This window comes from Podarcis erhardii, assembly GCF_964252035.2.
Source record: "Podarcis erhardii genome assembly, chromosome: 7".
Lineage (NCBI taxonomy): Eukaryota > Metazoa > Chordata > Lepidosauria > Squamata > Lacertidae > Podarcis > Podarcis erhardii.
The window spans coordinates 41658424-41685564 of NC_138511.1; the positions used below are offsets into that span (position 1 = coordinate 41658424).

The 27141-nt window shown below is 45.6% G+C and overlaps 1 protein-coding gene across 5 annotated transcripts in view; it reads right to left on the bottom strand.

Annotated features, from left to right (window-relative positions):
- GSE1 (Gse1 coiled-coil protein) overlaps positions 1-27141 on the bottom strand; it is a 429515-nt gene that overhangs the window by 124189 nt on the left and 278185 nt on the right. The gene's annotated exons all lie outside the window — the stretch shown is intronic.

The window sequence follows — 27141 nt, forward strand, 5'->3', positions numbered from 1 at the left end:
AAGGTCCTCCAAAACAAGTAGTGAAATAGCTTTTTCTACCCACTCATCCCCTTCTGCCTATGTCTTCACCAGGTTGCCCCTTCTCTTGGCTCCAGTTTTCCATGTACAGCAGCTGTTGGTCCAGGGGGGCAAATAATAACATTCCCCCCTACACATGCATACGCACGCACACAGGCATGCGCACGCACACACACACAATGCACAAGCTGCTTGAACCCCTCCTTTAAAAGGGGGAGTAAGACCCAAGAGGAGAACTTTGTCCTTTGCTGTGAGGAAGCCTCCCTCTTTCACCCTCCTGCTTTGAATACAAAAGACTGAGAAAAATAGCAGGACTAGAGTTAACTATCCTGAGAGGGAGGGAGGGGAGAGGCAGGTCACCCCAGTGTCATAACCTGCCCTAAAAGCTCTTTCGAACTAGCAGCCTTTGGCAAAACTGACACAGTTCCTAACCTGCTGCTTCTGGGATGAAACACTGATTGTACTCTGCCACAATTTGGAAGGCTAGTTGGCTCCCATCACCCCAAGGGTGTAACCAAGGGGGGCAGGGGGGCAGCTAGCCCCCAAATCAGTACAAATCAATACAAATTTGAGATTCTGCTCCCCTCAAACAAAAGCCTAGCCCCCCCAAAAAAATTCCCGGTTACGCCCATGTCCCATCCCACCCTATTGTGTGGCTCATGCAATACAAACCTGAACAGAGAGAGTAGGCAAAGGCTGACCCACCACTGTCTTTGTTTCCATCAAAGAAATATGGAATGCACACCACAGAGAGAGTTAACCTAAACTTACAGATAACTGTGTTCTCCTTTCTAAATTCTCCTTGCAACCCCAAGCCTTTGAGCATTAAAGCTTCTTGGAACATGAAAACTGTGGGCCAGGAGGGCTTTCAGGAATAAGAGAGAGGGTACACTCTTGAATTTCAAGGCAAGGAATCTGAAATTTAACCACCGTGCATGTTTCAAAGGAATCAATACTGCTAAGCAGAATTAAAAAACAACAACAGAAACTTGTATGTGATTTAATCTGCTAATCTCCCATTTGCCCACCTGGTAACACCTGCAGATCAGCCCCAGCACTTAGATGCAAGTTGCGGACCAGATTACCTTAAAATATCCACAGTGGTTATTAAGCAGGTAAAAATGGCTGCAGTTTGTTTAACCAAATTAGGTAGGATGCATTCTCTCACAGGACTCATCACCAGGCAGAAGGTGATAGGAACTGGTTTACTGGGGAGTGAACCTACTTGCATTCGGGATTTCTGAGCCTCTCCACCATCCTGCTCTTCCTCTGCCAGCTGTGGCCTGCTCTTGACACCCAAATTCAATATGGCAAATGTGCGATATCTCAGCATTGCAAAGGGAAGCCACATCCTGTGCTGATCATGAGGCGCCCTTCAAACAGCTTAAGGCGGCAGCCCCGGGGAAAGACTGCCGGCTTGGTGGGGGGAAGGGTGCATGCAAGTGTCACCCACCTCTCCCTTGCGTGGGCCACCCAGTCCCAAGCAAAAACAACAACCCCAAGCTTCTGCACACAGAACCAAGCTCCTGAGAGAATGGTCTGCAATTAAAAACAAGCAAGTAACTCCTCCACCCACGAAGCCACAGTCTGCCCATATATCACTGTCAGATCTCGACATCATTTCACCAAACAGCAAAGGGGAGGGGAAGAGGCTGTAAAAACTATACCGAAAGCAAGTCTCCCCAAGAGGGGAGAATTATTGTAATCGTGCAGTACCATTCTGAAGCTGGAAACAAATACTGAAGGCAGGTAGAAGAGATGGATTGCCACTCCTGGAGTGGACCACCCTCTTGCTGTTTTTGCCTCTGGTAGAGCAGGTTTCTGTACAGTTGCAAAAAAAACCCTGCAAAAGCTATTTGACCATAGGAGATGGGGGGTAAGGGGGGGCAAACACATACACACACACATCTCCCACAACACTCAGAAACAAAGCTGCAATTGACTCTCTTTAAAACCCCTGTATGTGTCCTGTCCATGTCAGAACAGACCAAAAAAACTGTGAAGTCTATCCTGCCTCAAGATCTCCAGCATTTAACTCGTATAAACCATTCTTTTCCAGGGTTTCAAGGCAGGAGTATTTCCCAGCCTTGTCTGGGAATCAACCTGAGACCTTCTGCCTGTAAAGCAGCTACTACTGAGCTATGATCCCTCCACCAGGGTGGTGGAAGCAGTCAATTTGACCGGGGGGGGGGGGACTATGACACTAGTCAGGCCTTGGATTCAAACAAATCAGGTTATTTAAGGAGGTGGTGCCCTAAATAGATGAAAGGCCAAACTAGATACGATGTCAATAGATCATGACTTGATCTCCCAGAATTTTCCCCAAATGTAAAACAACCTGGGTGGAAGAAATGAATCAGAATGCTAAGCAGGAGTTAGGTAAAGGTAAAGGTACCCCTGCCCGTACGGGCCAGTCGTGACTGACTCTGGGGTTGCGCGCCCATCTCGCTTAAGAGGCCGGGGGCCAGCAATGTCCGAAGACACTTCTGGGTCACGTGGCCAGTGTGACGAAGTTGCTCTGGCGAGCCTGCACCAGCGCAGCATACGGAAACGGCGTTTACCTTCCCGCTATAAAGCGATACCTATTTATCTACTTGCACTTAAGGGTGCTTTCGAACTGCTAGGTGGGCAGGAGCTGGGACCGAATGACGGGAGCTCACCCCGCCGCGGGGATTCAAACCGCCGACCATACGATCGGCAAGTCCTAGACGCTGAGGTTTTACCCACAGTGCCACCCGCGTCCCTCAGGAGCAGGAGTTAGCCTGTTGCAAATTGCACACACACACACACACACACACCGTGCCAGCTGCTATTAACTCATGGAAGAAGACATATATGTAACATATGCATATCTTTGGGGTCACAGCCACACCTTGCATCTAAAGTGCATTTAACATACATTTAACACAAACAGCTTCCCCCAAAGAATTCTGGGCACTATAGTTTATCTAGCTAAAATTCCCAGCATCCTTAATAAACTACTGTTCCCAGGATTCTTTGGAGGAAGCCATGCATTAAAATAGCTCTTTAATGGCATGCTATTAATGCAACCTACGGTATGTCTCCCCATCCCACAAGCAATTTTTTGTAAGGTGGGGGACTTCAAATTGTGAAAATGGCATGGTGGTAAGAGTTTTTTTAAAACAACAACAACAACAACACACCCACCCTGCTTTCTTCCCTTTGGTAATCGGAAAAAAGGAGATCCATCTCCTGACATCCCACCTAGCTTGGACCTAACTTGTTTCTTCTCAGGAGTGGGAACTTGCAACAACTGCAGTCAACATTGGCAGCTGCTCAAATCAATAAAAACAACAAACTAGCATAGAAGGGCAATCGGTTGAATTTTAAAGATGAAATGCCCCAGTGGAATCTTTCTCTTATAAGTGATATACCTTAATTTCTTCCACCAGATTTTACAGTGAAAAAGGAATCTATCACATCCCTGCTGAAATACAAATACAGATGCTCTTAAAAGTTGGTCTTTTAAGGTGCCCCAGAGACCAAGTAATTTTATTTTATTTTACTTAAAAAACCAAACAAACAAAAAACCAGTCACAGGCTTATTCCCCAGCAGTATTTTAATGGGGTGCAGTTTAGGCCACTAAACTAATGCAGGTTTACTTCCAAGAATGTTGTTTCCTCTTCTGTCTGGGTTGCATGAGATTTGATCCTTGCATGCTGCTAAATGGAGCATCCTTGTTCTTCAGCTATACAAATCCCACAGAATACATGAGACCCAACAGAATTAAGAAGGGTAGGAGTTTATCTGCATCACATGTTTTTGTGCTCCCCAAATCTAAATACTCCTTCCAATGCATGCACAGAGGCATGTTTCACAGAATCTCTGTGGGCAAGGAATGTGTTCTGCCCTTGGAATGAATGAAGAAAGGCTCTTTTCAGCACAGGAACTCTACCCGTGTCTCAGAGCTCATTGTGCCTATAAATTACCTGTGTGATCAGAGCAACATCTTCCAACCTGGACTTCCCACTGATGATGAACACATACAGCATTTGGGGAAGCAACAGCTTGGTAGTGGAACATCTGAATTGTATGTACAATGTCCCAGGTTCAATCCCTGGCATTTCCAGGTAGGATTGGCGGAGACTCCTGTCTGAAACTCTGCAGAGCAGCTGCCAGGCAGTATATACAATACTAAACTAGATGAACTCGGTATAAGGCAGCACTGCCTATGGTCGCTTAAGCCAATCACCCATCTATCCCCATCACTCCTGTTCCTGCCCCTCACAATCCTGTGTGCCGTCAACTGTCATTCTTTTATAGGTTTTTAATTTGCTAGGATTACCCTAACAACGGTGGTAATTAATACTAACCCCTCCTCTACCGTATATGCTAATGGCATGAGCCATAAAAATTAATTTGCAAACATGTCATTACACAATAGCTGAACAGCCAATAAACCTGCAATTATAGGCCAATCATTGAGCAGGAACAGAGGGAGGGGTGGCTTGCCAATTTGATTTTTTTTTTTTTTTAATTACATAAAGCTCTAGAGGGGAATTGTTTCTCTCAAGAGAAGCTGGGCTTAGTTTCAAAAAATCAGGCTCTGCCTTTGCTCTCCCTAAGCTTAACCCAAATGTAGGTGAGAGGCAGGGTGACATTCTGGAAGCCCAGAATGTTAGCAGATGATGTTATGCAACACTGATAGCTGAGAACATGAAGGAAAGAAGGGAGTTCCTTGCATTTGCCCCTATCCCCAGGACCCATCAGACCTAGAGGATGTGACATAACACTGAAGCAGAAAGCAGCACATGAGTATATGCAGAGTGATTTCCCCATCGTCTGCAAGTAACCACAGTCAGCCAAGCCAGCATAGGGAGAGGACTTTCAAGCTAGAAACGTTGGAGCTACAGTCATTCACCACAGAATCAATATTTAGTAAAGCGCTTTACAGTTGTTCCCAAGTATGCCCTCACAATAACTCTGCAAGGTTGATCACTGCCGCTCCCCACTTTACAGAGAGCAAACTGAGGCCGCTTTGCTGGAAGTTACAAAGTGAACTGGCAAGGTAAAGGTAAACGGTAAAGGACCCTTGGATGGTTAAGTCCAAACAAAGGTGACTATGGGGTGTGGTGCTCATCTCACTTTTCAGGCCAGGGGAACTGGCATTTGTCCACAGACAGCTTTCCGGGTTCATGTGGCCAGCATGACTAAACCACATGGAGGACCGCGACGAGTGCCAGAGCACACAGAAACGCTGTTTACCTTCTCGCTGCAGCAGTACCTATTTATCTACTTGCACGGGTGTGCTTTCAAACTATGAGGTTGGCAGAAGCTGGGACAGAGCAACGGGAGCTCACCCCATTGCGCTGATTTGAACTGCCAACCTTCTGATCGGCGAGCCCATGAGGCTCAGTGGTTTAGACCACAGTGTGCACCCGTATCCCACAATTGACAAGACACCTCCCAAGAGGCAGGTCCAACAGTGCTCCACTCACTTGAAGATTGGATTGAGTCCTGTTTCTGGTGGTTATCCAAATCACCACTATCTCAGAATGACAGTGCAGGAGGATCCTAAGGGCCTAGGCAGGAATCAAACATCACCTGTTCCCAACCTGCCAAGTTGCCTCTCAGCAGCCCAGGGCCAACCATTTCTTGCTCTGTGACTCAGTTTGCCGCTTTCAGCAGGTATGACCCAATTCCCAGAGATGCAAGATGGCCCTACTAGATCCACGTTGGCACATCTGCCCAAGGGAAGATGCCAGTTCCAGGAAAGCAGAGCAGTAAGCAGTGGCTGTTGCTGGGCTTGTTTTTCAGGGATGGCTTGCCTTGCCCACGCCCTCTGCCTGGGTGCCAGCTCAGAGCTCTCTCTCTCCCCCGCCATCCTTTGTACATCACTCACGTCTACGGTGTGCCAGCCCTCCAGGGCTTGCTAATGGGAAGGAAAAATGGTGCTGGGCAGCAGGAGGGGTACTTAAGAGCTGCCTCACAGAAAATGAGCTATTGTTCACTCCTTGTCTATTGAGTGCACAAGCTTATGGAGGGGGGGGTGTCCTTTCTGGAGAGCCCTTTGCGCTGCCTGAATGGCACAAGGGAAAAGAAGAGAGAGAGAGAGAGAGAGAGAGAGCGCAATTCCTTGCCTTTGCCAAATGCCCTTTGGACTGACATAGAAATGAGGTGAGGCAGCTCAGCCACAAGTCAGGCTCAGATGAGCAGATATCTCGGACAGGCCAAAGGTTTTTAAATGAAACCAGTCAATATTATTCTTATTAAGGGTGAGCAAAGGTAATAATTGCTATAACACAGTCTTTTTCAGGAGATCATGTTGCAGGCTGGCCCCTTGGCAAGAGCAGCATCTGCCCATCGCTCAGGATTGCTTCTGCCAGGAGGAGCAGGGGATGTTCAGGCCAGTCCTTCAGCCTTTTTATTGTATCTTTCTTCAGCAGGAAGGACCCACTCCCGAACCCTCAGAAGACAAAGAAACATGAGGCCATCTGATGGCAAGCAACTTGAGGCCATCTGATGGCAAGCCAGCACACATCTGTAAGCCATACCATTGCTCCCTTCTGGATACAAAATGCTCAAAGAGACACTTGACTAACTGAAAAACAAGAATTATGAAATGATCTTTTAAAAAACAATAGAGCTCAGCAGGTGTAAGGAATGCTATATGTGTTTGGAACTCTTTAGTTAAGCAAAAATGATGGTAAGGAGAAAGTGGAGAGAATGTTACCCAAGTTGTGGTTATTCAATGCAGCTGTTGAACAGTAGATTCTGGAGTGACACCCCTTAGAAACTAGAGTGTTAAGCATTATATGAATCATTGAAATAAATAAGATACAAATCTACACAAGCACCCAGAATTTCACACTAAATAGAACCATGTGGTGGAATTCACTATCATAAGAGGTGGTGCTGGGCTTTGGTGGCTTGAAAAGGCAAAATTGCAGAAGATGTCCTGCCAGTGGCTATGAGCCTCATCAGTGAAAAGTAACCACCATAAACAACAATATGAAATATCTATTTCCTTCATGCTTTGCCAATCACTGTGGCAAACCGGGTGCTGGAGGTCTGGGCCAGCAGGGCTCTTCTTATATTCCTAAGTCCACAGTTTGAATTATAACCTCCTCCTCCACCACAGTAAAAACATTAGCCACCTCTCCCCACCCATGTTAAGTGGAAACTTCAGAAATTGCTCTCGAGAAGAAAAAAGGGCTCACTGGTGCCCTCTAGTGTGTAAGATGGTACCACATCAAAGGAACAGCAGCCCTGCCTGAGTTATCTGGACAGTGTGAAAAATCTGTCTCTTTTATGAGTAAATGCAAACTCCAAAAGATGAGTTAGTGTTTCTAGGCATCCATGACACAGGATCACTCAGTTCAGCATCCTTCCAATCTAAATATAAAAACCTTTCTGTCACGCCCTATGCAGCACCTGCCTGAGTACTGAGTTTCTTTTAAGAGGTTGCCCTGCCCAATGCCCAGAGGAGTTGCAAGACCTGCTACTCACAAGACAGGCAGTGAGGCATCCTTGGAGAATGATAGGAGCCCTCCCCCCTCCCATCTCATCTCTAGTACTATTAAAGGTGTGCCCAACTAACACCTGGGAATTGCAGCGGTCACATGAAACAAGTAACTGGATAAAGTATAGAGACTTCCTAACATCTACCACTGGCTGTTCTCAAATTCCTATATGTCTCCCCAAATGCCCCCATTTTTCTCTTTGTGGATGTGCTCATAGATTAAGATTCCTGGCTTCCCCACTGGGGAATATGCAGCCTTCCAGTTGTTGTTGGACTACAACTCACATCAGCCCTGAGTCATTGGGCACACTGCCTGGGGCTAGTGGGAGCAGGTTCCCCAGCCCCAAGAGCAAGGATCTTAGGTGGGATGGCTGAGAAAGGCCTCCTCTGTCCACAATCTCAGGAAGCCAACATGAGTGGGGGAAGGCAGTTAGAGGCAGGAGAACCTGAAGCTCTCACATTGGCAGCCCACCAAAATTAGCAACAGGCAGCCTCCTTAGATTCTGCTGCTTTTCTAAATGGTCATGTGGAAAGAGGGCCAAGGCCTGGAGGCAGGTACACTTTCCAAACACCTGCAGCATAGGCGAGGGCTGGGCAAGCTCACCTAAGCCTTCCACAATAGCTCCACTGCCTTTGCCAAGGAGTGGGTGGCTAAGTGAGTGCCAGGCTAAGAACACTGCATCTGGGAAAGGGACGCAGTTCAGTGGTACAGAACATGCTTCGCCCACAAAAAATCCCAGGTTCAATCCCTGGTGTCTCCATGCAGAGCTGGGAAAGGCCCTTGCCTAAAATCCAGAACTACTGCCAGTCAGTGCAGACAACACTGAACAAGATTGAGCAGTGGTCAGACCTGATATAAGGCAGCTTGCTCTGTTCCCATGTTCCATCTCCTTTCTCCACTTTGACCCATATTTGCAGAAAGGAGGAGCACCACAAATCTTGCAACAGGTCAAGTCACGTCCATCATGAAAGCATCCCATGCCTTTCCTCAAACCCCTTCCTGTCCGTCATTATCTAATGCCACAATAAACCATCTCCCCATCTTCTACCTGCTTTGTCAACAATCTCCCAACACACCACCCAAAATCACATAGCCACTGTGTTGTGTCTGCTTAAGAACTTTCTGAATGACAGCTCAATATACTTGGAGGAGTTAGCTGCCTGAAGTTAAGTCTTCCCATTCTATGCTGCAGTTCTATAGAAGAGTAGAAGAAGCACTGAACGCAGAAGCGGGTGCTCAATTCAGCTTCCAGAAAACTTGGATTTCATCCTTTTTCAAAAAAAGTTGCTACCTCCTATGGTGGTGGAGACATGCTTGGAAGCATGTTGGCAATGCCTGCTGCAACCTCAGACGCCGTAACAGTGGTTGGCTGGAGGTGTGGCTTCAGTGTTCTTGCCCCTCCCATAAATAGCACACCAGAATTCTGCAAACTAGGCAGAATTATGCAAAGTAAGAGAAATAATGCAACTATGCACATTTTGTACATCTGTACTCATCACACAGTTCGCATCAAACAAACAAGGAGTATATGCAAGCAGCCCTAGCTATACATTCCAGTCACATAGTTGAGCTGAGCATTACCACATCATCTGCTTTTCTGGGGGAATCCAGAAAATGCTGAACACAGGAGGAAAGATGGAGTGGCAGAAGGAGGAAGGTGTTGAAAGGACACAAGACCCGCCTGTTTCATATGAATTACATGTTCTGCTCAGAGCAATCCACCTACGCCTGGCATATCCAGTAATGCACAGGGGCACCCTGAGGTTCAACCTCACCTGCCTTCCCTTAGATCCCTAATCATCCCAGACTCTCTGGTTTCGCTTGCCTGGAGCAGGGCTGCAGCCTCATTTACCAAATTCAGACATACATATCACTTCTGGAAAGCTATTAGTAGAAGCAAAAGGAACAAGTAATTCAGAGAACAGAGAAAGGGACAGATAAACACACCGGCATGTACCTTTGTCAGACATAGTGCCTCTATTGAAAGATGCAGCTTCCAGTACTGTGCACATCTATACTGCCCTGCAAATAACTCACCAACATTTTTCAGTGGCACAGTTTTGCTAAACCTGTTCCCAGAGATAACTACTACAGACCCAATACACACCATGATCAACAACTCCTTCAATAACATTCTGAAAAAGGTCGCATTGTCCTCCTCAAGGTCCTAACGCTGTGTTCCAAGGTCCCCTTGTTCTGGTTCCCGAGTGCCTGTGATTTGGAGAGAGGACAGAAACAGTCCTCTCTTGCCCTGTACATCCAACTGAGCACAAGACTGTGTCAGCCAATAAGCCCAGAGGGGAAAGTGCAGCCACCTCGAGCGTTCATTAAGCAGGAGGTACTCAGCAAAGATTTCCTGCCGCCACTGACCTTTGATTAAGTGAAATGAAGACATCCATCAGGATTTCTAAAACCGACTCAAGTCACAGCCAGGCCTCTAACGCCACTCGCAGACCTCTGCTCCAGAGTAGCTGGCTTCCTTCGTCGGGTGTCATCCCGCGGGAGGGGAATGAAGAGGGTTATTTATATCAATAGGGCACGTCTTGGCCCCCTGATCCGCTCGACCTGGCTAATGAATAAAACATGGCTCTAATTATGAGATGATGAGGCCAAAGCCGCTCAGAGCAGGGAGGAGGCAGGTCAGGGAGAAAAATCCTCTTTTTAAAATCGCCCCACTTTTCTCTCTTATCAGCTTGACCGAGGTTTTATATTGGGGTGCAGGGCATACCTCTGCAAGAGGCAGAGTGCAACGTCAACTCCAGATCCCAAAGCAGGAAGATCATCCAAATGCAACCTAGCTCAACTTTGTAAAAAAACACACATAGATTTCACAGAGAATCCCAAATCTGAGAATGACAATAAACTAAAAAGCCAGTCCATGTGGTCAAATGCATACAGGCTTGATGAGATCTGCATCGTGTGAAATCATTTTTGGGGTTCCTGCACTGTTCCCCCCACCCCAGCATGGCTTGCAAAACTGACCACAGCTTTATTTATTTATTTAGACTACAACAAAATAATAATATCTAAGCAGTGCACAAAATAATGTAAAATAATTATAGATAAAAAACAGATTTAAAAAATAAGCAAAAGCGGACAGCTTCATTGCAAAACAGCCACAAGTGGCCCAATAAATGTGAACAGTTGCGCTGTTAGCCAGGCATATGATGAAACAAGTGCATGGCCACTTCTCCCTGTGAAAGAGGTCTGATCAACCCATTTCTGCACCACCCACATTCAGGTCTCAGAATTGGCTTAACCAGCTCTGATGTTGCTGCTGTAATGGGTTCCCGGTTGCTTTGTTTCCAGCAGAAAGATGAAATGCACATACATATAGATAACCTACATAATACTGCCATTTTTTAAAAGAACCCCTCAAGTTCCCTTTTTAAGAGGAGTGAAGGGAAGAAAGGTCTTGATGCTTTGTGTCGATAATATGCACAAAGACAGATACGTTCACCAGCTGCTATGATGAGGAAGGAGGGGGAAATCAAAGCCATTATCTGCCCAATTCAAGAGCTGCCTCCTTGCTTAATAGCCCGTTGAGGAGCAAGGTGTTTCAGCATGGAGGCTGCCTCCTTCCAAGCAAGGCTGCCACACACACACACCCCTAGGCCTCCACCACGAGGTACTTGTGCACGGGAGATAAACTTCTATGAGCTTAGAGCAGACTGCCAATAAACTCAGCCTGCCTCTTACACAGCCCAGCAGCTGCAAGTAAATACAAGAGTATGTGGGGTGGAATTAAGCAATTAAAAATGCATTGCTTTCTCCAGCAAGCAAGGAAAGTATTGTAACCCCCCCTCCAACACACACCTGTATGCTGCACGCCTTACCAATAAGCCTCCCCACCCCGCAAACAATGACCTCTCTCTCTCTCCCCCCCCCTCCCAACTCGTCATACTGAGTTGCAGTCTGAGTTGAAAACCTTGGAGCTAAGAAAGGTGTCCCAGCATAGGGATATTATGGAATTCTCATGCACCCCACCCCCCAAATAAAAGGAGTGGTGAGCCAGCCAGTGGCCTACAGTCTGGCTCTGATTCACAAAACAACGTTTATCTGCTCCCCCAGATAAATTATGGCCCAGCCATTATTAAGCAGCTGTAAAACCTTTGCTGTCTTACTGGTTTCAAATGGTGAGAAAGAAGTTCCACCTTTCAGTGTTGCACATTTCATTAGGTTTCATATATGGATGTCTCATCCATGCCAAAGCACATGTGTTCCAAAACTGGGAACTCTCTGCTGTAAAATTGTGGATTTTTTTATAAGAGAGCTTAAGTGACTATCTCATGGGAGAGGATTGTGCAGGGAAGCATTCTTCTGCTTCAGAAGTGGTCGTTTATTTCTTTAGCTCCACTTTAATTATCACTAAACAAAACCCCACTATATTGATCGGGTGAATTTTGCTTTTGGGGAGTACCTGGACCCAGACTGCAGCTTGGGTCCAGTAGGCCTAAATGCCCAGATCAGAATGGACTATTTCTGATATCTTGCTGGTGAGGCACGGACTTGGCTTGCAAGTGTTGGATCCCTGGAGTTATTTGCACCCTCCTTCCACCCACAGTATCTCTTATTCAATGGACCTGCTCTGTAGATAGAAAGAACACAGGAAGCTGCCTTATGCCGAGTCAGACTATTTGTCTATCAAGCTCAGTGTTGTTTACTCTGGCTGGCAGTCTCTGTTACCCAAAGCTGCCAGGGATTGAACCTCCCACCTTGTGTGTGGCAAGACATGTGGTTGAGCACTGAGCTACAGGCCCTCCTCCCTGTACTTATAATTTGGATTTGTATGGGCTGATGGGATGGATTGGTGGCCTGCTCCTGTGTCTGAGCAGGCGGCTGGGAATAGATTCCCCGCCTCCCACCCCCACCCAAAAAAATCCTTCCAGCAACAAAGGAAGTATGACTTTTCTTTGGTGCATAGAAGAAGCTCGATGTGAGTTCCTTGGATAAGGAAGAGGGGAGTCAGTTAAACAGGACTGGCCAAAGCAGATAAGGGATGATGAATGGAAGTGGAAAGCCCTGGGTGGCCAAGACAGATAATCGGGTGAGGATGCTGCCGCCTGCGTGATTTTAAACTCAGGTGCTTGGAGTAAAAGTCTGAACCATTCTTGAAGCCTAGGAAGCCAGCAAAGGCAGGAGAAGGAGCGTGTAAGTAGTCCCAAATCCTCCAAAGATTCAAAGGAATCATCAGGCTCCCAGGCTTCCTGATCATAAGGAGCCTGACTGAAACTCCACAGGGGTGTATGGAAAACTTTCCACTCATCAAAAACCAGGGAGCGGAACAGGAGCAGGAAAGACTGGAAAGTTATTTCCAGTTCTTAGATGTCAGGACTCTGCAGGCATTTGGGGAGGGGAGGGGGAGAAGGAGAATGCAAACCAGCTCCAGCATTTTCCGGACCAAGGTTTTCTCATTCTCTGTAACTGCGTAAAAGAGAGGGGGGGCTGCATACACCATACACCTAAGAATTCTGGGAACTGTATTTGTTAAGGGTGAGGGGTAAACTGCAGAGCCCAGGTTTCAGGGTGTGTGTGTGTTTGTGTGTGTGTGCTTTAAAATGCTTTAAATATATGGCATGTACGCAGATGCTGGAAAGAGCATTCCAAAACCATCCTTGCATGTAGTGAGCTGCGTGGGACAGAAGTGGGTGACCCACAAAAAGGAAATGTAAAGAGGCGGAAGGGACATTCTTTCACCTCTGGTGGACTTGCCCGAAAGTGAAGGCCTTTTGGGAGATGATTCATAATGAACTAAAAAAGGTACTTAGATTTACCTTACCTAAGAAACCGGAGGCCTTTCTTCTGGGCATCGTAGACCAGAGAGTACTTAAGAAAGATAGAACTTTTTAAATGTATGCTACCACTGCAGCAAGGATCCTGATTGCTAAGCATTGGAAGACACAAGATTTACCCACGCTGGAGGAATGGCAGACGCAGTTGATGGACTACATGGAACTGGCCGAAATGACTGGCAGAATGCGAGACTCGGGGGAAGAAACAATCGAGGAAGACTGGGAAAAATTTAAAGACTATTTGAAAAAACATTATAAGTTGTATGAATGTTAAAAAATGCACTTTTGAGGAAATTCTAGCTTCAGCAATTGTAAATTAATGAAATGAAAATTAAGGTACAAGAAGTCAGAGGTGGAATAATGAAATAACTTTATTATGTTCAAGCTAAAACGTATAAGATGTCGGTTACAACATTTTGGAAATTAGATAACATGATAAAATGAAAGATACAATAAGTTTTGAAATAAGTTAACAAATTGCTGATGTTTTGTATCACAGAGAACACAGGGTTAGGAAGATGCAGGGAAGTCCATTGGATTGGCTGAAAAAAGGATTATGGAAATTTGTAACTTCTTTACTTTATTTTCTATATCTATCTCTTATTCTTTTTTTCTGTATTTTATAAACTTAATAAAAATATTATTAAAAAAAAAAAAAAAGAAGTGGGTGACCCACAAAAAGAAGCAGATGATTGTCAGCTCTAATAGCCCTTGTCTAGCTGCAGCACCTACAACTGAAAGATGAGAAAACTGCCTGCCCCATTGCCTTTTGGACTGACAGTAGGCACCGCTGCCTTCCACTGCTTCTCCATCTATCATAGACCAGGATGGTTGCAGCAGAGGACAAGGATGGTGCTGGGGGAGGGGAGATGAAGGGGAAGACAGACCGAGCTAAATAGCACAACCATGCATGTCATTTACCTGATAGGTACGTCACCATCATCTAATTCTGCCAACATAAATGCCAGTCACTGTGCTTTTCATTTTAGGAGAGGGTAGACAAACTAGTCTGTCACTACAAAAACAACAAGAACACTGTAGTGTCTTAAAGGCTAACCAGTTTATGATGGTTTCAAGTTTCTGTGGATTAGACTTTATCAAATGCATGGAGCATTGTCCTGTATTACAAGTACATATATACCCATGGCTGGGATAGGGTTTGCAAAACAGTGAGGTCAGAGGGGAACATCATGAAGAAGCTACACATGGTGACAATTATGCTATTAATAGTGGCTACACACACACACACACATCGTCATTGTTGATACCACAGACACCCTGGCATCGTTAAGTCAATTAACATGTGCATTTTGACTTTTTAAACTAAAATGGAAAAAACAACCTCTGTCCTGATTCAACCTACAAGAGTTTTTAATGCTTTCTACACTAAAATACGCAGTCTTAAATGTGTGTACCAAGATACTCAAACAAGGGCGGGGGGGCTGAAGAACTACAAAAGATATGCTCTGCTTTGGCTTACTGAGAGTCCTATGCACCCATACTCTAGATTTCAGAAAACACTGTCCTACATACCTTTAAGACTTTCTTTGCAATCTTATGGACTAGAAACTTGTTTTGGGGTTTGTTTGGTTTTTTAAAAATGAAAAGCTGAGATTATAAGGGCTCTGAATTGTGCACTGGATAATGCTTGGCCTATATACCAACAGGCTGTTGTGATCATCTGGTTTGAACAAGCATGGAGAATAATTATAGGTGAGTGGACCTGTGCCAGTGAGGGGGAAAGGGGTGCATGTAAATGAATGTGGAATGGTAAGCACGGAAAAGATATGTGTTTGTACACAAAGGAGAGGAAGCATGAAGCTAATGGCTCACTGGAGCTGGCTCAGCACAGACAGAACAGGTTTCATTTGCACAATAAAAACAGCCTTTGCCTGCTTTCCAAGCGACTATTCAATTTTTTAATTTTTAAAAAATACTGATAAGCTTCTCCCTTCCCACCCCTTCACCTTGATGGCACTGCTGCAAGCCTGTAACCATTTCTGCCCTATTAGACGAGGTATTAATGAGGTCTCTGATCAGCTGGCTGCCTGGTCGGGTGAACTGTGGAAGGTTCAAGTAGCAATTTTCCATTTGCACTTCAAATGTTAATGAATGTTCCTGTGTCGGTTAGAGATTCCCAGCGATAATCGGTGCTGCTCAGGTCACTGCAAAGGCTGGCTGCTCACAAGAAGGGTGGTGGTTCTGCTTTGGGTTTTTTTAAGCCATTTGATTTCTTTAGGGAATACTCCTGACCAAACAAAAAAACCAGTAATTGCCCCTGACAAGTCCTGCATACTCCAACTGGCTACAGGGAGAAGGAATCACAAATCAAAGGCTGTTTCATGCAGGTGTCCCTGAAGCACCTTATATTTCTGGCTGCAGAGTGAAGTTGATTCCGGACAAGCAAGTATCACTGGGCAGAGATACAATACAATACAATGTATACACATACATTCCCACACAGCCTGCAAGTCTTTCTGACATCTCCCCTCCCCTGTCTTTTCTGAATAATTCATCGCTGTTAATCCCTAGGCCCAAGCAGAGCCGCTTGGAGGTAAACGCTCTCAGGGGGTGCTGATGATGTAATTGCTAGGTTTGTGTGTGTGTGTGTGTGTGTGTGTGTGTGTGTGTGTTTTAAAAAACACCACCTACTTCAATGCAGCTTGGAGCCCCGTGGGTAGGCGCACTTTCATAGCAGACTTCAGGGAGTGGGGATGTTAGGCACCCCATGGGACAGCGAAGCATCTTGGGGTGTGAATGCAACCCAGCTGTCTCTATGAACAAGATGATTCCCCACTTACAGCAATGGGAAGGAGGTGTGTGTAGCGCATACACACACACACACACACACACACACGGGTGAAAACATAGCCTTGCTATGAAGAAAAAGCATCCAATGAGGAGTTTTCAATTGCTCTGGAACTTGGATAGTAACAAGAACACCGTGGCCTTGTTTAAAAAGATGCACAGAGTGCCCTTCCCTTGCCGCAGACTGCTTCAGCGTGTCATTGTGGCGGCTTTGTGGGTGGGGAAAGGCTTCACAGGAACACAGGAAGCTGCCTTATGCCAAGTCAGGCAATTTGCTCACCTGCAGCCTCATATCATGTTGGCAGGCAACAGCTCTAGAGGAATCAGGCAAAGAGTTCTTTTCTGCCCCCTGCTTTCTGCTCCTTTTAACTGGAAATGCTGGGGTCTGACACTCTACCCAGGTCAGACCGGATTGAGCCCCATCACATTCTATTTCAGAAATTAAGCAGTGGCCTCCCTGAACCCCAGATTGAACCTGGGATGTTCTCCATGCAAAGCACATGTTCAAACACTTAGCTTTGGCCCTCCCCTTGGAGGAGGATGTTTCATGCCAAAGAGAAGCAATCTGTGGCTCTCCAAGTGTTGTTGAACTACACTTCCCATCAGCCTCAATCAGCACAGTCAATGGTAAGGGGAAATGGAAGTTGTAGTCCAGCAATAATAATAATACTACTATACTGTACTAATACATGGAGGACCAAAGGCATCTCTGCATTATAGCAGCAGTACAGTTGTCAAATAATAGTGCTGCATGGAACCCCCACTCTTAGGACCCAATGAAATCCTGCTTTGGTACAATGCAGAAAAGTAGTGTCACTCAAATTCCATTCTAAGCCACCTGTAGCACAGTGGTGGGACATCTATGCTGCACGCAGGAAGCCCCAAGTTCAACCTTCAGCATCATTAGGGTACTTTTTATCTCAGGTAGCAAAGCTGGGAAATACTTTATTTGCTTGAGACCCTGGTAAAAGGACACAATGCAGGAATAGACAGAGAAGACATTTTGCTGCCTGAAGCAGAGCCCCAAACCACAGCCATCTTCCAACCAGGCCCAACACTTCATAAAGTCTCACTGCACCATTCAGACCCCAAATCCCTGCCTTCATCTATCCACCACCCACCTTGCCACCATCCCAGTGCTGCCTGGAGCAGGTTGCTGAGTATGGCAAGGCCAGTCCAATGGAATAATATAGCAGAAGGCAGCTTCACATTATGCAGTGGTTGCCTCTCTCTCTAATGTAAACTCTCTGTGTCATTTCACCAGTACTTCATGACACGGGCTGGGCTCAATTTCTTGTGAACACATGTAGCCCTTGGAGCAGACCTGAACAGAGGCACCCTCTTGCCTTCCACACTGACACTTGTTGAGCTTCCATTACTGATCCCCAGATCCAGTTTTAGGCCTATCTGTGCAAGGCGCCCTTCTCTCATAGGGGAGGGGCTGTAGCTCCATGGCAAAACACCTGCTTTGCTTGCAGAAGGTCCCAGGTTCAATCCCCAGCATCTCCAGATAAGGCATGGAGAGACCCCTATCTGAAACCCTGGTGAGCTGCTGCCAACAGCATAGACAAGGGTCTGACTCCATATAAGGCTGCTTCCTAATCAGGTGTGGGGGCATTACAGTCATCACGGAAGACAACTGGCTTGTTCACACATTACACTGAACACCAAGTACAAGCTGTCTCTATACATGTACACATTGGTGTGAAAGAATGTATGCATACTTGTTGATGTGCACAGCTCAACTATTGTATACACAGATTGACAGAATCCACACTCATGTGTTACATACGAATAACTGTACCAGTGGACAGCTCATTTATTTGTGTACATGGGTACACAGATTGTATGGTTGTTGAATGTAAGGGATGTGAACATCCCTTACAAAGAAGACATATGAGCAAGGAAAAGCTGGCTGGAGGGGGAGTGCAGAGTTGACTCTCCCTGGAGTCTGTGAGCTTCTTCCAACATGTTTAAAAAAAAAAAAAAAAAAGACGATCGTGCCATGCATGCCCACTAATTAATTCTTAACCTCTGTCAGCATTTAACTTCCAAGAGGTGACCATTTGTTCTCAGGAAAGACAGTGGCGTATAAAGAGCAAACCAAACTGGGCCAATTCTGTTTCAGGGATGAATTAGGAGCTTGCCAGTTGCAAGACAAGTTCATCTGTTTAATTAAGTAGTGGAGATATGGCTGTTAAATTAAGTTAATGGCTCAGCGTGCCAAAACAAGGAGATAAAAGAAAAGCAGTCATCAGAGTATCGTGTGTGTGTATGTGGACACACATACAAAAAATAAAAATCACACATGTCCCCAAATCTCTGGTACTCCTGCCAGTTACAAGCTCGGCCTCCTCCTTTTCCTAAGCCCCAAACTGTGCTTTATTAGAAATTCAGGTGGAGAACAATACCACATTGCTTTGTTCATGCATGCAAAAATACTATTACGTTTTTCATTTTTAGTATTTCCTGTCTTCCCCCTTCAAAGAACCTAAAGCAGCATAGATGGATTTTCCTCCTCCAGTTTATCCTTTCAGTAACCCTACAAGATAGGCTAAGACTGTAATAACCTTGCTGGATCAGACCATTTGCCCACCTAACTCCGCAAAATGGCAAACCAGATGCCACTAGGAAGTCCACAAGCAGGACATGAATGCAACAGCACTCTCTACACTTGTGATCCCCAGCAACTGGTATGCTGAAGGTAGTACACAACCAGCTGCTGATAGCCTCATTTTTCGTGAACTTGTTTAATCCAAGTGGGTGGCCATCAATCACTACATCCTATGGCGGTGAGTTCCATAAGTTAACTATGTGCCGTGTAAATAAGACCTTCCTTTTGCCTGTCCTGAATCTTTCAACTATCATTTTCACTGGACAATCCCTTCACATTCAAATATTACAAAAGAGGGAGAAAGAAATATGAGATAATGACAGAGCCAAGGCAACCCAATTAGCCTCATGAGTGTACTGGGGTCTGGACCTGGGCCTCTCCAGTCTTTGTCCAACACTAACCACTACACCTCACTGCCCATAACAAAACTGTGCTGAAATGTCAAAAGCCATGTTTTAAGGGCAGGATTAGAGAACAAGGAAAGATAATGGTTTAGCGTCCGACCTCTGAAATGGTAGCTTAGGGTGCCTTCCTATGAAGACAGAGAGACTTCTTGATAACATCTGGTGTCACCGCCCTTGCCACAAAATTGGAGGCTTTCTTATCTGGAGACTGAGTTCCAGAACTCTTCTGTTCTTTTTATGATCTAAAATAAACTCATTTGCTGAGTGCACTCCCAAAGTCTCTTCCGGCAATATGCACTTGCACACCTCTCCCTCAGTTCTATGCTTGCTCCAGCCTGCCTCTGATATCTATCTAGGATGCAGAATATTACTTTCAGCATTCCCAGGATTCACGACCTCGACTCCCCTGAAGCCATGGAAACATAGCTCTGGAGAAGCTCTCTTAGATTTGACTAGCAAATTGCCAACTGCTTTCTTCCTGGCCTCTGCCCACCCTGCCGCGCGCGCATGCACACACAATGGAACTCTGGTGATGTAAACACCAATCCCCCAGGAAAATTTAGCTTTCCCTTCCCCTCCTTTGAGCCACCAAAGATAAAAGCTCGTGGGCTCAGGTTGGGACTGAGCCACTGGTGATGCAACTCTGCTGGCCTTGTTACAGCAATCGTTGTGGCTTAACTGGCAGACACCAGTTGCAGGAGCAAGACTCGGATGAAGTGTTTGTTGCAAGACAACAGCACTAAATACGCAGATAAAATCAGCTGTTGTTCCAATTTATCTTTGGTGTTCTACTTTTTCTAACCATGAAAGCTTAACATTGCATTATTCAAGAACATGGCAGAACCAGGAAAGCCAAGAGTAGAATTTCCCAGGAGAGGGCTCTTTACCCTCGCTCCGAAAAAACTACCAATATGGCAAAGGATTGAGTAAAATAAACTAGGGGGGTAAGGTTCAAGCAACAGAGAAATCCAGTAAAACAACTATTTACAACTTAGAATAGAATTAAGCATGCTGAAGACTGACCTAAGTGCACTTGTTGAAGCCTATTTCAATTGCAATAGGATGAATTTTAATTCAAAAAGCTTCAAAATCAGGGTGTTATTTTGGTTTCTGATATGTTACTGTAAGAGGGAAGGGCAAAATCTACTAAAAGTGACCCACTGTTCTGATGCTAAGTGCCATGTTGTATGCTATGTTATACTTCAGAATCTCAAAACAAAGCACCTTTATTGAAGCTCTTAAATTCACACATTTATTCAAACCAAATCAAAAGTTGACACATTAAAAGACAGATGATTAACCAGATAAACATTTTTTCATTGTCTGAACAGCCCTAAGATAAACTAAGATAAGCAATATGCTTCTTCTCCCCTCCCCTCCAATTTTGCATAGTGCAGGTTTCAGAACTTGCAACTTGCATAATACAGGTTGCAGAAGACTAGTTTGTTGTTGTTGTTGTTGTTTGCAGAACCATAACCTTATAGGTTGCAGCAGAGGGAAAGATAAACCAAGCTAGCAAGGTAAGAATTAAAGATAGATGGAGAACTGGGGTTTCTAAACGGGAATACAATAGAAATCCTAAACATTTGCTGAGACATCTGCTCTGAAACACCATCTTTTTTTAAAGAAAAAGCTTCCAAGAAATGCTGCAATTCAACCCGCGCACTCCAAAACACAAGCTTCCCCCCAGGGTTGTCCCTGTACAAAAGTCCTCTTGGCGCAGATAGCTCTGCGTACGGTAGACATCACACTGGTAGAGGCAGCAGGAGCGACATCTTCCCCTGACGCACGCATGGCAGGCCATCTACCCTGGGGGCTTTGCATCAGTGCAGTTACATCAATACACTGGAGTCAACAAAAAGTGACAGCGGGTTGTAACTCAACAGCCGCACCTGGCTGCCTGTTCCTGCTCTGCTGTCAGTGACAAAAGAGAAACAAGAGGCACCACCTGAATCAATGGCCAAGCTACCTTTGCCGAAACAAAAGGGCAAGGCTGAGCCAGCCTCCGGCATCCAGCTGGCATTTTGCAGCTCCCACCTCCCAAAGAGGCACAGCTCCTAGGTAACAAAGGCTCCTGCCATCTAGGGCTCAGCACCATAATTGCTGTCATGAAAAATAAAAATAAAAATGGTCACAGAGGTGCTGCCTCCTTGTCGGGAGCTGGGAGCTGTTTATCTACCGTATCTCTTTGCACCATCAGGCATGCCTGCTGGTTAATCCAGCTGTTCTTTTGTGCATAGGTGAACTATCTGAGGTGGCAAAGTGGGAGGGATAAAAAGGGATCTCTCTGGTCCACTTTAACGGAAAAAAGAAAAATACCAGGGTATTGAAGCAGCAGAGAGGTAGCTGAATTGGAATTCTCCAATTACTCTTTATTGTCTTGAGACTGAACGCTTTGGGTAGCTCTCATAGCACCAGGTGAATGCTTTCTGGCCTGCAGCCAGGTGGTGTACACACACAGTGCAATTGCAGCAAGTGGCAGCCCTTAGTCCCCATTGGCTCTACATCAAAACCTTTCTTTCTGCCCAGACAGCTGGGATTACAGACAGGTTCCTCTAGACAACCCCAGAGGAAATAATTTGTTTTGTTAATCGGCTTGAATGCACTATGCAAACTGTAGACACACACCAGCCTGCTTCATGGGCCAAGCTAAGCCAAACCATGGTTTATTGGGTGTGCGGGTTCCCAGAGAGGAGATGGCAGTCGCTGTGCTCCCATCCAGTTCTGCTGATGCACTGAATTAAATCATGGTTTGGCTTCATGTGTTGTTCAAACCCAGGTTTGTGGTTTAACTCTCCCGGAGAAACTGAACTGTAAACCGTAGGACAAAGTGTTGAGAGAGCGGGATCATGAGCCCAGGTTCAGCTGAAATGCTAAGCCACATCATGGCTTGACTGAGCACAGCAGGAAAACATCAGGGGAGGAGGAAAGTCTCCACTCATATTAAACCATGGTTTGACTTAGCATGATGTACCAACCAGGTCACAGAAAGTTTTCACAGTTGCACACAGGAAACCAGGCAACAGGGGAGAAATACGCTAGCTTTCTCACATGCTGAAATATTTTATCTTCTATTTGAAATACTAGTGTTTGTGGCGCAACAATTTGTTTGTTTGTTATTTGCAAGAATGAATCACACACCCAACCTGCAGAATGCAGCAGCCCCCCAGAAGGTGACAGCTGATTCCAATATCAATAACAATTCATTGCCCTTTCCCAAAGCTGCCTGCATTGCTAGGTCTCTGGTTTGTAAATGGAGCTGGTCTATGTGCTATGTGTTTCAGACCCATGTCTAGGTGAAGCAGTCAGAGAGACGTCGTCAATCCGCAAAGCCATTCTTATGTGCAGGTGTTATCCAGGAGATACCTTTCCCTCCTAGACCAAATCAAGATTGATGCACAGTAGCTGTGCTCCATCCTCTCTATGGTATCATGGCACTCAGGACTTATATTGCTGCTAGATGCCAGAGGAACCATGCCAGCTCATGCCCGAAGCCGATCTAGTCCCTTGTTTATGTTAGGAATTATGAGTAATTCCTTCCTGTGCCGGCTGCCAGAAGCACTTTGAGGTTATATAAAACAAACAAGGAGGAAATTTTAATAACCTCCTTTCCCTGGGTTGCCTTTTGCTTTGCTCCCCCCTTCCCGGGTGACAAAACCAAGTTTCACAACCTAGTCGGCTGCACACTCAAACAAAGGGCACCTTTGTACAGCCAGCTATCTCTCCCAATACAGGTCACATGCAGAAGCTCTGACCTGCTCTGCTCCATTCAGTAACCCTCTGCCAGTTTCCTCAGAATCAGCTCTTCCTGCCACCCCACCATACACAAAAACTGTGTTGGTGCCACTATGCGTACAAGCTCACGGCACCCTATAAAAGCATGCTGGAGCCCTATAATCAAAGTCAGCCTCCTTGGGAGGGCAGTGGGTGTAGGCTCAGAGTGCCTAAGCTTTGTTCAGTGCCAAGCCTGTGACTAAGAGAGGACATCAAAGGAAAGCAACTAAGGAAAGCATCAACAAAGAAAGCAACTAGAAGAACACCAAGGTGGTACTGGCAGTGAGCTGGCTAATACAATAGCCTGAAGCATCTTGGCACCTATCTCCAAGAAGGAGAAACCTGATCGTTCTAGTCACCTTCAGACCCCTTTCTGCACAGTTTGGTTTAGATTTGGAACAATGGAAGCTGCCTTACTAAATGTCCATCTCACACAGTACTGACTAGCAATGGGGGAGGGAAGGAGAGGGAGAAAAATTCAGCGTGGTTCACATTTTAATGCAAACCTACCTAGTTCACACCTCTTGAAACACTATGTGAACCAAAATTTCTCTGAATTTTGCAATGCAGTTCTCCAGACAAAAGAAGACAGAGGGAACGGTGCATAAAAATGCATATATGTGTGAAAACAATATTCAAACATGCATTATAGTAGGGATTTTGTTGCTTGCAAGAATGTGTCTATTAGGGGGAATACACACTAAAGTGCTAATGAATTTTCATGAGAACTTTAAATAAAAATCACAAACTGATATAGAACTGTGGTAAACTGACCTTAAGATTGTAAAAATGAGAAACTGGGAGAAACTGAAGCAGGCAGCTTCACCTATCCCCATATCAATGAGTGTCCAGGATCTTTAGTACTGGCCAGAGCCTGAGCAAAAGGCCTTCTGCATGAAAAGCGTGTGCTCTGCTATGGGACCATGGCTCCTTCCATGTGCCTCGTAGCCTTTCTGGGGCCACATGTTGCTACTAGCAGAAAGTCATCTGTTTTGCATTTCATAAAAAGGTGATAAAGGGGAGAATAAGCAGTTTGCAACAAATGTCTCTCCTCAGAAAAGTGCCAGGTTCCAAACCACATCCTCCACCCTGAAAGCCTAGCCTCTCTTCAGTGTCAGCTGTGTGGGTGTGGACAATAATGACACATGGCATCCCAAACTGGTTAGATCCACACATTCCAAGGAGGTGGGTTCAAATCCTCTGCAATGTCACAGGCAATACTAAAATCAGATCACACTTAAATGATGCACAGCATGATCAATGATCCCTAAAGATATTGATGGCTGGGCAATATCAGGGGCATGGTCTCAAATGCTGGTTCTTCAGAAAGGCTAGGATTTAGAAGTATTCCCTTTTTCAAGATGGTGTGGGGGACTTCTGCAAAGCCAGAAGGCTCAATTTGGAGAGACAGCACTGTGCAGTGGTCAGAGCCTTAGACTAGGATTGGAAAGACTCAGGTTAAAATCCCCATGAATCCGAAATTCACCAGGTAACTCATTAGGCCAGTCAGCACTTCTTTACCCAACCTACCTCACAAGGCTGTTGTGAGTATAAAGTGTGTGTGCGTGCCTTAATTTCCTCACAGGGAAGGCAAAATATAAATTAGTAAACAAACCTGAATTAGCACCACGGACCCCCAACACACACTTTTGATTCTTCCAATGTGATCTTCCAAATCCTGGTGACTTCCAACAAGAACTCCAAATTAACTTGGAGCAATAGATAAACCTTTCCAAATTAGATTGAATCCCATACTGAACTTTCAGTGGGTAAGTATGATCAGAATGTGTTTGTAGGCCTGCCCTTCTTTGCCAGCCCCACACCTTCCAATGGACTGCCTCATAATTGGGAGACTCGGGCTCCATCAATACCATACATTTAACACACTATTATACCACTTTAAACAGTCATGGCATCCTACACCTCAAAAAAATATTGGGAATTGTAGTTTGTAAAGGATGGTGAGAGTTGATCAGAGATCCCTATTCTCCCCCACAGAGCTATAATTTGCAGAGTCCCCTGTAAGGAGGGACTGATTGTGAATCATAGCTCCATGAGGCAAATAAGCGTCTCATAATAACTCTCAGCACCTTCGACAAACTACAGTTCCCAGGATTCTGTGGGGAAAGCCATGACCGTTCAAAGTAGTATCATAGTGCTATCACAGTGCTTTAAAGGTATGGTGCAGATATGGCCCTAATTAAGCTCTTTTTCATTCCTATTTTTCTCTCTCCGCCACCCCAGAGTAGACTCAGACACCAGATTTTCCAATCCATGGAGCTGTGACTGTTAAAGTGGTATAATAGTGCTTTAAATGTATTGTGCAGATATGGCCTCTGTTTCTGCTTGCACAACCCACAGAACTTGCTTAATCTGATGTCAGGCTTCATAAATGTACCACTATCCCTCCCTGCTGTCACCAAGCAGCTATCTACATCCACCTTTTTCCCAGGCTGTGCTAGCTTTGGCCTGGCTTCTGACAGCTAATAAGAACTGCCTTAAGAGATGGAACAAATAGTCCATTGAAGCCAATATCCTGTTTATCACCTCCTGTTGCCTCTGCCCCCTTTGGCTTTCCTGGATTCAGCTTCCCTTCCCGTGGAGGCTGCTACTATTTCAAGAAGCACGCAGGCCTCTAGTGGAAATTCAATCTTCCTAGGCTAACCCTTACCTTCCCCAAACCCATCTCTCTCTCTGCTCCCCCCACCAACACCAGCTCAGATGAATTTGGGATCGTCACCCGCCCCCCCAAAAATCAACAAGATCAAAAAAACTGTAAAATGGCATGAGCTGGTGCAAGGTGGGAAATGTGATAAGAGCTTTCTGTGAGGGACAGATAAATAGCCCTGGCAGCAAGTAGATGAATTCGGCTAGAAGCTAATAGTGTCTGTCAGCCAGCTCTAGGCCCACAGCCTCACTCCTGCTTCTCTGATCATGGGGGATGTCAACAGGAAGCGACAGGGCAACTGAGCTGAAAGTGACAGGGCAGGCACAAAGAGCGTGTCCTCTGTAAGTGATGATAAATCGAGGGGGGAGGAGCTGGCAGTAGAGAGAGGAGTTAAATCAATTGTTTAGCCTACCTACCACATGCTGACAGGGCAAATGTGAAGGCTTTTATAGCTGCCTGGGTTTTCATTTGCAGTTATTCATAGTAGGGCTGGCATGCTTTATCTCACTTACATTATGTGCAACCACAATGCAGACACTTGTACCGCAATGTGCTCATGCTCCCAGGGAGGGGGGTGTGTGTGTGTGTGTGCGCGCGCGCGCACGTGTGCCCATGCACACATACACACACACACACACACACACACACACACACACACACACACACACGTGCATTAATGTCTGTCTCCCAAGGCCTGAATAAAATGCCATGGTCTATATGGGAGAGAGAAAATCACCCCTGCAAAGGGGGAAGAGCAAAATACGTTCTGCTGCTTTAAGGCTGCTTTTCTATCTGGCAAGAATCTTCTCCCTATAGCTCCAATTCTCAAACTGTGTCGTGCCGCAGCCTGGTGAACAAGCAGCCTCTGCATGGTGGCTGCCGTGAAATGCCGTTGTGAGGCTCAGATTGTGCAACTCCTGACCCTGGAAAGCCTGTTTGCCCCCTGCCTTTCCCTGCTGGGATTCAGGTGCCACTTCATTACAGCGAGCCTTTGGCTTTAGAGGAAGGGCCCTAGCTTAGTGGTAAAGCATCTGCTTTGCATGCAGAAGGTTCCAGGTTCAATTCCTGGCATCTCCAGGTAAGGCTGAAACCTTGGAGACTGAAACACTTGAGAACCACTGCCAGTCTGTGCAGACAATATTGAACTACAGGGACCAATGATCTGACTCAGTATAATGCAGCTTCCTACATTCTCCTATTGAACTGTTTCCCATTCTCTTGCTTTGTGTCATTCTGCTGCCTCTCACTTTTTTGCTGCTTTCTTTGCTTCAGTTTGCTTTTATTGTGCCCTATTGATTTGAACAGCATTGGTTGTATCCAACAAACTTTTTTAGAAATGCCCTTCAGAAATATAGACAGGCAGAATGCTTCCCCACACTCAGCTCCTGTGTCACACCTGTAACACAAAGGAGCTCCAGTTATTGGGGTTGCCTTCTTCCATCAGAATCAGGAACTCCAAGGGAGAATTGCCCATGTAATCCAGCAACTGTGACAGCCCTGGTGGTTTAAACATTACCAGGGCAAGGTTAGATCTGACCTCAAGGGCTGGAGCTTTTCCCAACGTGGAGATATAAGGTT